Source organism: Lissotriton helveticus, chromosome 1_2 (assembly GCF_964261635.1).
Source record: "Lissotriton helveticus chromosome 1_2, aLisHel1.1, whole genome shotgun sequence".
Taxonomy (NCBI): Eukaryota; Metazoa; Chordata; class Amphibia; order Caudata; family Salamandridae; genus Lissotriton; species Lissotriton helveticus.
In genome coordinates this window covers 225,770,810-225,784,876 of record NC_136058.1, presented here as the reverse complement: position 1 = coordinate 225,784,876, position 14,067 = coordinate 225,770,810, and positions in this window count along the sequence as shown.

Genomic DNA, 14,067 nt, shown 5'->3' with positions numbered 1-14,067 from the left:
TTGCATTTGCAATTCCGCCCATGAACCCACCAGGACACCGGACCATGAAGAGGTTAGGAGGTATTTCACTTCCTTTTTGGGTGACCGGGATTCCTGTGCACACCCCGGCGACGAACTCCCGTCTGAGAGGTTGCTGCGGTTCTAATGCAGGGGACTTGAGGGGGCGCTGGATTATCGATTTGCCCTACTGCCATCACACTTGGAGTCTGTGCCTGCCATCGATTCCCTCTCCGCAAATGAAACCCCGCCAAGCATCTCCTTCCCTAATTGGCACCATACCGTGGCATTCTGGGATTTGCAGTCTTTGCCTACAGGACTGCACGTGGGAGCTTGAAATCATCAGGGGGCGGAGCAATTTGGACTTTAACAACATTGAGGCAGGTCTGCCTACGCCACAGCAGAGCAAGCAGATGGGAAGGAGCGCTGATGAAGGCACACATGCCGAAATGCATTAGCTGAGGACATTTCTTTAATAAAGTGCCGCTTTGAATCCTCTGCATGTGTCACTATTTCTTTTGATTTGGGAAGAATCTTCATTCATGTTGCCATGCGACTGCCAGCGCGCACTACAGTGTACCCCCGCAGCACAAAGAGGTCAGGGCGTTCTGGCTTGCTCATCCGAGCATCTCTTCACTTTGATTGCGTTTGCAATTCTGCCCATGAACCCACCAGGACGCCGGACCATGAAGCCATTAGGAGGTATTTCACTTCCTTTTTGGGTGACGGGGATTCCTGTGCACACCCCCGCGACGAACTCCCGGCTGAGAGGTTGCTGCGGTTCTAATGCAGGGGACTTGAGTGGGCGCTGGATTATCGATTTGCCCTACCTGCCATCACACTTGGAGTGTGTGCCTGCCATCGATTCCCTCTCCGCAAATGAAACCCCGCCAAGCATCTCCTTCCCTAATTGGCACCATACCGTGGCATTCTGGGATTTGCAGTCTTTGCCTACAGGACTGCACGTGGGAGCTTGAAATCATCAGGGGGCGGAGCAATTTGGACTTTAACAACATCGAGGCAGGTCTGCCTACGCCACAGCAGAGCAAGCAGATGGGAAGGAGCGCTGACGAAGGCACACATGCCGAAATGCATTCGCTGACGACATTTCTTTAATAAAGTGCCGCTTTGAATCCTCTGAATGGGTCACTATTTCTTTTCGTTTGGGAGGAATCTTCATTCATATATATATATATATATATATATATATATATATATATATATATATATATATATATATATATATATATATATATGTATGTATATATATATATATATATATATATATATATATATATATATATATATATATAAACCCTGGGCGGAGAACTACGCTCCGCTCGCGGAGTTTGCGAATTTTCGACAACTTCGCGCTTCGCAGTGAGCGCGTAGTTGTCGACTACTTTGCAATCTACAGCGTAGCGCAGTAGTTTTTCTTCCTCGCGTGCTCAATAGCATTCTCGCGTGCGCGGTAATGACTTACCGTGGTTCTGCGTTCGCTTTCTCGCTTTTCTCTCCCGGTCGCGTTCGCTACGATGTTTGGAATTCGGCCGCACAATCCCATGCGACTGTGAGAACGCGATAACGTCATTCGGACGCGCGAACACGTCATTAGGATGCGCGATCTTCCTTGCAGCGCCATGTTGGTAAGATTGCGTTTCCGAACGCGCAGAAACTGCAATCTGGCACAGAATATCTCCCGAGCATGTTAAAACCTTCTCAAAAATTATCATTTTGCTCAGGAGAACCCCTCAGATTGTTATTTGGCTGTATTTTTTGGGGCAAGGAGTCCTCTTTTTGTTTCTACTCTTTTTTTCAAGAGAAAGGAAGTGCCCCTGAGTCTCCAACTTCCTGTTCCTGTCCACCAGGCTCCTCCCAGTTCTTTGTCCATGTGGTGTTCACTTTCATTTGGATTTGAAGCTGGAAGGATCACTCTTTGTGTATGTCTGCTGCATCACAGTATTTGTTTGGATTTATTGAGAACTTTTGGATTTTAACTTTTCTTTTACAAGTAAGTTTGAGAATTGAGAATTGGTGTACTGTAAATGTTTGTTTGGTTTGGGTTTTTTTTAACTACAGTTTTCTGTGCTTCTCAATCTTTCTTAAAAATTATTATTGAGGGAGGCCTGTACTTTCATGAGGTGCCAAGTTGTATGTCTTTGAAATTAATTTCATCCAGTAGGCCTAGAGGTACCCATGGGTCCAACCATGTTTCTGTGGTGTCTGTAAAACATCATGGATGGCATTGGATTCAATTGCAAACTCTGTTGTAGTGGAATTTCAGGTTTTTGTGTGTAATTAGGTAACCCTAGTAGTTCATGTAGTGTAGGCCTGCTTGAGTTCAATTACTTTCTGTGGGCGGCTTGGCCAGGTGGTGGTGGCCATTTTGTGTTTTAAGCCACTGTGCTTTTGCCATAGGCCTCCAAGCTTGTGGCCTACTCTGCCAGTAGGCCCAAGGGTACTACTGGAGTCATCATCATGGGTGCATGAAAGTTGATCAACTGTTATTGTGGTGTTTAAGTTGTAAGTGTAACATCATGTACGTCATGGATGGCTTTGGATTGATTAGCAAAATGTGTTTTTGGTGTTGAATTGCAGGTTTTGGGTGTGTGTTGAATAATATGGCTTTTTCTGCGCACTAGGTAACCCTAGAATTCAGCTTGCGTAGTTTTGGTAACTTTGCACAGTGCAACAACGTGACCTTACAGTTTTTGTCTTCTTCGCGCGCTCAATGTGCGTGCTCGGGCACGCCATAATGGCATTTTGTACAATTCGCGCTGCCGAACACGCCAAATTTGCAATAGCGCAAGCAATATGTCTCGAGTTGCATAAAACCTTCTCGAAAATGTTGATGCTGTTCATTTTGCTAAAGAAACTCCTCAGGTTGTCATTTGGTTGTAGTTTTTGGAGCATGGACCACTTACTGTTTCTGTCCTCTATGTACTTTGTTGTTTGAGGGTGGCCTGACCATGTGGGTGGCGGGGTGGCCATTTTGTGAAGCCAAGCATTGTCCTTTTGCCATAGGCATGTATTGTCTGTCTTCTCTTTCTTTTCATATTGTTGGGGGTGGCCAGGCCATGTGGGGGTGGCCATTTTGTGTGACCTTCCATCGTGCGTTTGTCGCAGGCCTACAAACTTGTGATTTCTTCTGCCAGTAGGCCTAGAGTCCCAGAGGTAGTCAGCAGGGGTGCTTGATGTAGCGGTTTCCATTTTGTCTGTTGAATTTAACATCATTTAGGGCATGGATGGCAATGCATTGAATTTCCAAATGTGGTGTTTGGGGTGTAGTTAACTGTTTGGGTGTGTGTAAAAAACTGTAAATGCCTTTGTTGTATGTGCTGTTGTTGTGTAACTTTCAAACCTTTTAGCCATGGGGATTTTCTTTTTTGCATTAAGCTGTGATGTGTAACAGGCATCCTCCTTTTTCTGGCCATTTAGGGATATAGGCCTGCTCGAGTTTATTGTTTTCTAGCCTTTACCCATGTACCTGTGATGAGTGCCCATGTGGCTGGGAGCTGTGGTGGTGGTAGTAGTAGTGTGCTGTTTTGTTTTTGACAAATTGGCTTGTGTCCTGCCATTGTTCCTGTTGGCTTACTGTTCACATCCCCATTGCTATCTGCTGCAGGTCACTGATGCTGCATCCATCCGAAATGATGCACAAATTAAGGATAAACAAGTTCCACTTCCACTACATTTGCATTTTAGTTCTTTGCTATTCTTACTCTTACTTAGTGTACTAATACTTCTAGTAGTAATTAAAATTAAAGCAAAAAAATTCCACATTTGACTGATGTTATTCTGCCTTCTCTGCTTGTAGGTGCACAAAAGACTGAAGAGGAGGTGTCTGTCATCATTCATCGCCTGTTCTACTGCCAGACGGACGTCCTTCTGTACTACGTGTGGTGTGACTCACCTGACCAGACATCATTCTCAGCAACTTGTGCAACTGAGTGCTGCTGCTGACATCTGAAGATGGGCCCAAAGAAAGCAGGTACCAGGTCCTCCAAGACCAAGAAAGTTGCTGAGAAGAAGAAGGAAGAACAGAAGAAGGAAGTGACACTTAAGTCTGGTGTTGACCCCAAAAAAAAAGTATGCCTGCAGCAGCGGTAACCGGGGTCCAAGCTGGGGCCAGCACCTCCTCATCAGTGGGGCCAAGCCACCAACCCAAGCCCAAGCAGATGAGTGAGGAAGAGGCAGCCAGCCTAATAGTGGAAAGCAGTGATACTGAGCCTGATCTAAACTTATCGCTATCTCAAAGTAGTACACAATCCACGCAAGAGGGAACACAGCAGAAAAATGGTGAACAACACCCAGCGCCCGCAATAGTAGATGTTCCAAAACAGCATCCACAACCACCGCCCGCAATTGTAGATGTTCAACCAGAGCCACCACCCGCAATAGTAGTTGTTCAACAACCACCCCCCACAATAGTAGATGTTCAACGAAAACAACAACCACAACCACCGCCTGCAATAGTAGTTGTTCAACAAACACCACCTGCAATAGTAGTTGTTGTTCCTCCTGAAGTCGGGGCAGTTCAGGAAATTGAGCCTGATGCAGAGCAAGAAGAAGAGGAAGCACCTCATGCAGGAGATCTATTGTTTTCCAAATCCCCACCAAGGAAAAGGAGGGTTCGTCCATCGAGTTCTTCGGCAAGCACCCTTCTGATGATCTTGATCTCAATTGGGAGCCACAAAAATCTGAGAATGAGAGGGAGAGACATCCCAGGAAGACCAGGCTATGGAAAAGGAAGGTTCTAGGAAGCCTTACACTTTTGGAGTGCGATGTTGAACAGCCGGATAATGATGGTGATGACGAGTCAGACCCAGTCATCACAAGCATTACTCCTGGGCCTGAGGACATGGAGACCAACATTTTTACCCTATCGAGAATGGCTGTGACTAGTAGGGATGTAGCACGCATACCTCCAACACAGGCCACACCAAAACTACCTCCAGCTTCCATTTTTACATTTGCACGGGGCCGGCAGCGTCCTACATCCAGCGCAAGTTCCACCTCAGCAGAAGTAGGTAGTGGTACTAATGCGCAGCCACATAGTGAAATTCAACACACAACCTCCAGTTCATCCGGCATTGGAAGTGGCACCTCTAGCAGGAGACAAAAGTTAAGCTCCCCAGTGTGGGACTTCTTTACAGTTAGCGCAAATGAGGACAACATTGCTATATGCTCCATTTGCCATTCCTCTGTTAGTCGTGGTAAGCTTGGTACAAACTATGGTACCGGAGGCCAAATGACCCATTTGAAAAAAAAACACGCAATCAAGTGGAAGGACCACCTACATAGCATAAAAGCAGGAACCATTAATGTAGGTGGGGAAGTAGTAGAAGGTCCACTCATGGTCGAACAGGAAGAAGAGGGAGACATTCTATCTGGTAGTGGTACACAAAGTACCCCTGTCCCCAGCACTGCAGTGGTAGAGCCCACATCCTCCACATCAGCAACATCTCAGTGGCACCAGAGTAAGAGTAACCCGGAGACACCAAGGAGTACGGGAGCAGTTCCTCCGGCGCAAAAGGCGAAACCAACCCCTCCAATAATCATGCCCTCCTTACCTCAGACTAAGGTACAAAACCCCACTACAACCGCTACCCAACAATCATTACACCCCCTTCCTCAGGATAACACTAAAGATAATAAGGATAACAAACAAGCCCCCAATGACTCGCAGTTTCAAACTCCATCAGTAATCAAGTCATTTGGGAATGCCAGAAAACCTAGAGTGGTTCATTTGCCCCCGGAGGCCAGCCCCTACACAGTAATTTTAGTAGGGGTACCAGAGCTGAAAACCACCTCCAGAGAGACAGTAGCCTCTCTGAAGAACAAGGTGATCAGCTGGCTTTCCATGTATAGACCTCTACCACGAGGCATAACCGGCGATGTACTGATGGTTAGAAGGGTCCCATGGGTAGGCAACTCTAAGAAAACCATCCAGGGGGACTGTGTGATGATAAATTTCAGAGATCCTGGGGCGGTCACCTGTATTTGCGGATGGTACCCAGATGACCAAGAAACCACTATTAAGTCATTACCCCTCTCCTTCTTTTATCCATCATTGATCTATGAAGGGGATCCAGAGAGATGGAGTATTCCTATTGAGAGGGCGGACGAGTGGGATCACACCGGGATAATAAACCCTAATTACCACAGAACTCAACAATATGTGTTCCCCATACCAATCTGGGAGGAGGAGGGATGGGAGACGTATTGTGGGAGGGGTGGTGGTCGGGGGGAAAGAAATAGAAGGGAATATCGCCCCAGATTCCAACACCCAACATACTTCCCAACATTTAATAGATACAGTGCGCTAGAAATGGTTGATTGACAGATGAGGCCACAAGGCAAGGAGTTTTTCCATTACCAAAGACAAGGCTTAGATAGATCCAACACATCCAGCCCCACACAACAGACAATAGTAAAGACAGGTCAGAAAAGAGAAATGACCAATATAAGTGACCTTAAAGTGTTCACTAATGATCACCTCGATAGCCATAGGGAAAAAAGAGAACCCAGAACAGACGAGAATATACCACTAAACTCTTCGCCAATGACAAACGATCACACCCCCCCTCTATTACTATCAGGAAACAGACTTTTTAAATGATTTACCATCAGGGACTCCTATTGTCGTGGGTGGGGATTTTAAATCACATTTCGAGCCTCTTGTAGGTCTCTTAGATGGCTCTTCACTAGAAGAGGATGAAAGATGGTTAGTTCCCCCAACGGTAGCTCCTCAGCCTAGAGCATGGACCGCACTTGCATTACAGATTACTGCCCTAACCCTTAAACACGGATTCAGGGCGTGCAATGGTCGTACTAAATCTGACAACCCCAGCAAACATACCTTCAACAAATTGGGAAGGGAGTCAAGAATAGATTATGTTTTAGTCCAACTGTCTTCATGGCACAATATAGTTGATTTTAAAGTGCTAACAAGAATTGATAGTGATCATAACGCCCTGGAATTGGACTATGTGAATCCTGGAAAGGAGGGGAGGGACTATGTACTTGGGGCGTTGAACCCCAACCCATGCTTACGCCTACAGAATAATAGAAAGAGAATCAGATGGGAAAAACTGGCCACCAATAGGGAAAAACTATCATCCCTCTATATAAGAGTAATTCCAATACTAGAAAAAGTTGGATGTCTTAATTGGGAATCACCCACTCGGGAAAAACGCACAATATTGTGCTCCCTACATGAGGAATTAACTAGGAATTTGGCTACAGTTCTCTTTTCTAAGACCCACAACAGAGGAGTTGGCCACCACCGCTCCACATGGTACAATGCAAGCTGTCGCAAGTCAAAGGGGGACCTTCTCTCTGCTATCAAAGAGGGTAAAAGTAGACCAGAGATACAGTCCAGAAGAGGGGCATACAAGAAAATGGTCAATAGTGCCAAAATGGAATGGGATCAGAACAAATGGGAGGAACTTACCACCTTCCTAGCTTCAAAGGACTCCCGGAAATTCTGGCGCATAGTAAACAGAGGGTGTGAAGATCTAGCTCCAGCAATTGAACCAAATATTGCCCCAAGCGTCTGGCAAGAACATTTTCAGTCACTCTATAGAGAGGAAAACGGTGCCAGATGCTATGATACTCCTCCAGTTCCAAATCAACCTAGAGTGGAACTTTTCACAGAAAAGGAGGTTAGAGCAGTGATCACAGGCTTACCATCGGGCAAAGACCCAGGTTTGGATGGTCTTCCTGGTGACCTGTTTAAACAGGAGCCTGATGTATGGACCCCCTATCTATTGGTACTGTTTGATGCTGTTTTGAGGGGCATGGATGTGCCTTCCACTTGGCTGGGAGCGGAGGTGGTCCCCATATTCAAAAAGGGCTCCCCTCTCCTCCCAGCCAACTACAGGCCCATCAGCCTCATAGACGTCACCCAGAAACTCTTCGGGAGGCTCATATTAGAGTGGCTCCAGACTTGGCTTGAGGACCATGCCATCTTGTGCCCATATCAGGCAGGTTTTAGAACAGGGATATCAACTACTGATATCAACTACTGACCTAATATTTCGTCTCAACCTCATTTACTGGAAGACAGCATTAGTCAAGAGGAGCAGCTTGTACACTGTGTTTGTGGACTTGAGAGCTGCCTTCGACTTAGTCCCCAGATTAAAACTATGGAGAGTCCTGGCAGAAATGGGTGTTCCGGCAGAAATCTTATCCATCTTAATTAAATCCACCAGAATAACTTTGCACGTGTCAGGTATGGAAGGAATGGGGACCTTACAGATAGATTCCCCGTTGACAGAGGGGTTAGACAGGGTTGTGTGCTTGCACCGACCCTGTTCTGCCCCTTTGTGAACGGGGTGATTGCTCACCTGGCCACGATCCCAGACATCGATGCCCCAAAGTTGGATGGCAGCAGGGTGCCCGCCATCATGTTTGCGGACGACACCCTGCTGCTATCCAAATCTCCCATGGGAATTCAAAGGGTATTGGACGGATTTATTGATTTCTGCACTGAAAGGGGACTTGAGATAAACGCACAAAAAACAAAATACATGGTCTTAAATCCCATTCAATCAACTCGCCCGAATCCCCTGCTCGGCTCGGTCCGCCTAGAGAGGGTCAACACCTTTGAGTACTTGGGGGTTACCATAAATGAAAAAATGACCTGGGACACTCATATGACCAAATCTAATTTGATGCAGATAGTGGGAGGCATATCAAGGATGGTAAAGAATTCCACATACCGTCCATTGAGTCCAATCATACAAATTAATAAAGCACAGTCAGTTACATATGGGGCCGAACTCTGGGGCCATACCACCGCTCAGAAATTGTTGCTTACTGAAAACAAATTCATCAGGCAGTTGGTAGCTCTTCCACCAAGCACGCCCCTGATCCCCCTGAGATTGGATTTGAACATCAGGCCAATCAAGGACGAATTGGGACTCAAGCCATTAACATTTTGGCGAAGACTATGGAGTAGCATTGATCTTATTAAATATAGGTCAGAGCTCCGGGAGCTCTTAAATACACCAAAAGCTAACTCCATCCCTTGGTTATCCTATATAAAAAAAATCATTTGAGACACTTAGTTTACCAGAGCTATGGACTGACCCGGAGAATGCATGTACCAGGATTACACGGAAAGAACTTTCAAAAGTTTACTACAATCTAAAATTGACTGTTGCCGTTAATAATACGCGGGTGGGATCTTTGATCAATTTATTCACTCAAAACAAAGACCTTTACTTCTTTGAGTACGTTTTGGACGGAATGAATCCACCGCTTGCAAGGAAACTCTTCTTGCAGTGGAGGTACGGAACCCTCCCGCTAAGGTCATTCACGAGCTCATGGTCCTCGTCCCCGACTACTGAGCAATGCCTGGGTTGTGACTATCATCGAGAAAATGACATGTGGTATTCTTTCGCCAATCCTGTCGGAAAATTAGGAAATATTGGCTCATTCCCCTCCTCAAAAACATGGGCTTTAGAAAATTTCTACCTGCATATAGAATTTTGAAGTCTGACTCCTCCCCACAAATTGTTTTTGCAATGGCAAAATTTCTAACGGCAATGTGGCACGTACGTTCTCGCATTACTAAGCTGAACGAGGTCTCTTAATCATGTGTAACTAAATTTTTTTTTTTAATTCATTTAGCTAAGACCAATTTTTAATTCTCATTGTGTATTGTAAATATTTTGCTGTTTATATTGAGTGTTTATCTTTTATGATCTAATTGGTCGAAATAAAGATTTAAAGAAGGAAATTCAACACACAACCTCCAGTTCATCCGGCATTGGAAGTGGCACCTCTAGCAGGAGACAAAAGTTAAGCTCCCCAGTGTGGGACTTCTTTACAGTTAGCGCAAATGAGGACAACATTGCTATATGCTCCATTTGTCATTCCTCTGTTAGGCGTGGTAAGCTTGGTACAAACTATGGTACCGGAGGCCAAATGACCCATTTGAAAAAACACCACGCAATCAAGTGGGCAATAGTAGATGTTCAACCAGAGCCACCGCCCGCAATAGTAGTTGTTCAACAACCACCCCCCACAATAGTAGATGTTCAACGAAAACAACAACCACAACCACTGCCTGCAATAGTAGTTGTTCAACAAACACCACCTGCAATAGTAGTTGTTGTTCCTCCCGAAGTCGGGGCAGTTCAGGAAATTGAGCCTGATGCAGAACAAGAAGAAGAGGAAGCACCTCATGCAGGAGATCTATTGTTTTCCAAATCCCCACCAAGGAAAAGGAGGGTTCGTCCATCGAGTTCTTCGGCAAGCATCCCTTCTGATGATCTTGATCTCAATTGGGAGCCACAACAATCTGAGCATGAGAGAGAGAGACATCCCAGGAAGACCAGGCTACAGAAAAGGAAGGTTCCAGGAAGCCTTACACTTTTGGAGTGCGATGTTGAACAGCCGGATAATGATGGTGATGACGAGTCAGACCCAGTCATCACAAGCATTACTCCTGGGCCTGAGGGCATGGAGACCAACATTTTTACCCTATCGAGAATGGCTGCGACTAGTAGGGATGTAGCACGCATACCTCCAACACAAGCCACACCAAAACTACCTCCAGCTTCCATTTTTACATTTGCACGGGCCGGCAGCGTCCTACATCCAGCGCAAGTTCCACCTCAGCAGAAGTAGGTAGTGGTACTACTGCGCAGCCACATAGTGAAATTCAACACACAACCTCCAGTTAATCTGGCATTGGAAGTGGCACCTCTAGCAGGAGACAAAAGTTAAGCTCCCCAGTGTGGGACTTCTTTACAGTTAGCGCAAATGAGGACAACATTGCTATATGCTCCATTTGTCATTCCTCTGTTAGTCGTGGTAAGCTTGGTACAAACTATGGTACCGGAGGCCAAATGACCCATTTGAAAAAAAAACACGCAATCAAGTGGGAGGACCACCTATGTAGCATAAAAGCAGGAACCATTAATGTAGGTGGGGAAGTAGTAGAAGGTCCACTCATGGTCGACCAGGAAGAAGAGGGAGACATTCTATCTGGTAGTGGTACACAAAGTACCCCGGTCCCCAGCACTGCAGTGGTAGAGCCCACATCCTCCGCATCAGCAACATCTCAGTGGCACCAGAGTAAGAGTAACCGGGAGACACCAAGGAGTACCGGTGCGAAGTCTGCGGCACGAAGTACTGCATCGAGCAAAACTGAAAGAAATACCAAGCAGCGTACCATTCTTATCATGTTTAGGCAGGAGGGAAAGTACGAGCGCAACCACCCAATAGCACGTTTGTACAATGCTAAGCTTGCTAAAATGTTAGCACTGGACCTTCTCCCTTTTTCTTTTGTTGAAGGGGTGGGTTTCCTGGAATTTGTGACAACCATCTGCCCAAAATGGAATGTTCCTAGCCGCTACTATTTTGCCAGAGTTGCTGTTCCAGCACTACACCACGACGTGATGGAATTGCTTGGAAAAGCCTTGCAGCAGAGTGCTGTTCATAGTATCCATCTGACAACAGACATGTGGACCAGTTGCCAAGCCACTGATTACCTGTGCATCACTGCACACTGGATCTCTTTTTCAGGTGTTAGAGACAAGGTATCTGCAGGCATTGACACTGTTGAGATTTTTAATGATACTCGCAGACATGCAACTGTAGCCATATTTGCTATGGAGAAATCGCATACTGCTGCAAACATTTTGGCTGAGTTTAACAGCAAGGTCTTTGAATGGCTGCGACTAAGAGGCCTTAACATTGGTTTTGTTGCCACCGACAATGGCAGTAATGTAGTTAAGGCCATGCAAGATGGTCGCTATTTCAGGGTCCCGTGTTTGGCACACTGCATTAACATTGTTGTTCAAGACTTTCTTAAAAATGAAAGCAAAGTCAGCAACTTACTGACCATTTGCAGAAGAATCTGCACGCATTTCAACCATCCTTTTAAAGCCCGTAAGCAGCTACGGGTCATTCAACGTGAGTATAAAATGCCAGTCAAAACACTCATCCAGGAGGTCCCAACACGTTGGAACTCTACTTATTACATGCTTGATCGGCTGTTTGAGCAGTACATACCACTTAATGCTTATGTCATGACAAGAAGATCAGGGGATCCTACTATTATTAAAGCCATGACCGTTAAGACGTGGCAATGGGACCTCATTAAATGCCTGACAGAGATGCTACTTCCTTTTGAGGTCTTCACACGTGCAGTCAGCAGGGAGGACTGTACTATGGGCCAAGCTATCCCATTGTTGTACATGCTAGAGCAAGAGCTGAAGGAGGTGTCTGAAACATACGAAGGTGTTGAAGGAAAACTTGAAGCGTGTTATTTGGCGAAGGCCTTAGCCGGCCGCTTATCTGAGAATACAAGGATTCAAAATAAGATTGTGTCACATCAACATTACATTACTGCCACAATTTTGGATCCACGGTACAAATTATTTGTGAACAGTAATGCAGTAATTCCTTTTTCAGAAGGGGATGTTGCCAAGTACAAAACTGTAATAGCCGAGGAAGCCACTGATTTAGAAAATGAATGGCTCTCAATTAGAGGCCTGCCAGTGCCAGCCCAGGACAGTGCAAGTACTACTGAGCATCCTACAGAGTCAAGTTCTTCTTCACAGCATGAGAGCAGTGCGTTTGCTTCCCAGCAGTCACCAACACTACCAATACCAACAACAGCACCAACAGGATCTGATTCATCAGACACAACCAAAAAATAGCTGCTTGGTTTCTACAGAAAGGGATGGGTAAGTCCGTTGCTGTTGCAAAGCCAAAAGAGGACAAGCAAACCGGAGCACCACTGAACATTGAGCGGATGGTCCAGGCCTATCTGGATGACACAACAGAGGTGTTCATGGAGCAAAGCCCATTGGTGTATTGGTATAGGAAAAGAAGCCAATGGCCAGTACTCAGCAGGCTGGCGATAAAGTATCTGGCTTGCCCTGTTGCAAGTGTCTCTTCTGAGCATGTTTTCAGTGCTGCTGGTGCCATTGTAACTGTGAAAAGGACCAGTCTCTCGCCCAAAAGTGTGGAGAGGTTAACCATGATCAAAATGAATCAGCACTTCACACCACCAGACTACAAAATACGTGAATCACAGCTGGAAGAGGAGAGCGAGTCTGAAGACATAACTAGTGGGTTACATGACCTACTTCTGTCAGAAGAACCACCAGGGTTTGAGGACGAGCTCCTCTTCCCTGACAACTAGGCTTTTAAATTGTTACATTCTCCCTTCCTTTATTTGTGTGTATATCTGTCTTTCTGGTTCAAACTTCAAAATCAACACCATCCTTTCTCTTACTTTTAATTACCTATTGGAGTTGCACATCTGTGCATTTAACTGTACACTCCACTCCTCAGAGTTCTGCTCCATCTTCCTGACTCACCCTAAATACATTTCCATCTTGCCATACATTGGATGGAGATGGAGAATAGTACAATAATGTAGCCTATAACAGTCCCTCCATAACAAGTGAAACGTACGTGACTATAGCCATCTTCTGTTTTGTTTCCAATCTGAAACTCATCACTGTCTTAAGGCTACCACCTCTGTCTGCAGGCATACACAACTCTTCACTGTCAGAACTTGAGCAGGGCTCCAAATTAAAGTAAACTCGTCATCACTTTCAGAAGGCTCTGCTGCATCTGTGATCTGACAGCCACAGGGGACCACGCCAGACTTACCTGAGAGCAGCGAGGGGGTCCACGAACGCCGTTTCCACCGCCAGAGAGTCAAACAAGGCATTTCATCGCGCCGCCGCCCCGGGACCACAGTTCCCGGAAGCCTCAGCGGCGGCGCGCACCAGTGACCTCACACCAGCGCCCGGAGGCGCTTAAATCCGCGCAGAGGTCGGCGGAGCTTGGGGACCACGCCAGACTTACCTGAGAGCAGCGAGGGGGTCCACGAACGCCGTTTCCACCGCCAGAGAGTCAAACAAGGCATTTCATCGCGCCGCCGCCCCGGGACCACAGTTCCCGGAAGCCTCAGCGGCGGCGCGCACCAGTGACCTCACACCAGCGCCCGGAGGCGCTTAAATCCGCGCAGAGGTCGGCGGAGCTTGGGGACCACGCCAGACTTACCTGAGAGCAGCGAGGGGGTCCACGAACGCC